The sequence below is a fragment of the Cricetulus griseus genome, chromosome 4 (assembly GCF_003668045.3).
Source record: "Cricetulus griseus strain 17A/GY chromosome 4, alternate assembly CriGri-PICRH-1.0, whole genome shotgun sequence".
In the NCBI taxonomy this organism is placed as follows: Eukaryota; Metazoa; Chordata; class Mammalia; order Rodentia; family Cricetidae; genus Cricetulus; species Cricetulus griseus.
Window position 1 is genome coordinate 116004045 of NC_048597.1, and position 1085 is coordinate 116005129.

A 1085-nucleotide genomic window follows, 5' to 3' on the forward strand; every position below is an offset into this window, starting at 1 on the left:
CCTGCTTCTCAAGTGCTGGGATTGAAGTTGTGCACCACCAAACCCAGTTTACCTCTCCTCCCCTCTCTGTCTTTCTTTCTTCTTTTTTTCATCCTTCTGTTTTTCTGGAGACAAGGTCTCACATAGCCCAGGTTGGCTACAAATTCACTACATGGCCTAAAATGATCTTGAATTTCTGAAATCCTCCTGCCTCCACCTCCCAAGCACTGGGATTACAGGCTTATGTCACCATGCTTGGTTTGATGAAGGGCCAAGGATCAAACCTAGAGCTTCATGCATGCTGGGCAAGTATCAACCAAGCTGTATCCCTTTGCCCATTTTAAAGATGGCTCCTGGGGGAGAATCTAACCCTGTGCTAACTTGTTCTTGAGGCAGGACATACAGCTGTGGTGACTTTCTCAGGGAGTGTCCCACAGGCTTATACCTGTGTGGTTCACCAAAGTCTCTACCACTGGGGGTCTGTTATGTTTCTTTTGTTATTGTCGTTGTTGTTCTGATTCCAGTTTATACCTGAGGCTGAGCTAGCTTAGAACTGGAGATCTTCCTGCCTCTGCCTCCCAAGTGCTAGACTACAGGCTTGTAATCAGGAATGGCTTGTTTTTATTTACATTTGTGTGTGTGTGTGTGTGTGTGTGTGTGTGTGTGTGTGTGTGAGAGAGAGAGAGAGAGAGAGAGAGAGAGAGAGAGAGAGTACACAAATGTGTGCTTAACATGCATGTGTTGAAACCAGAGGACAATTTGTAAGAGGCAGTTCTTCTGCCCTGTGGGTTCTGAGAATTGAACTCAGGTCTTTAGACTTGTCAGCAACTGCTTTTACCATTTGAGCTATCTTGCTTTTACCTGTCCCTTAACTTTATCTCATTCTCGTCATCTGTGTGGGTGCATGTGGACGAGTGTGCCCTGTGGAGGTCAGAGGGCAGCTTTCAGGGGTCAGTTCTCTTCTCTCATCACGTGGGATCCAGGGTTTGAACTCAGGTCATCAGTCTTGTGTGGCAAATGTTTTACCCACTGAGCCATTTCACCGGCCCCCAGTATGGCTTTGACTCCATGTGCTGAGTAAAACAGAAAAGGCAAAAAGCAAGCAA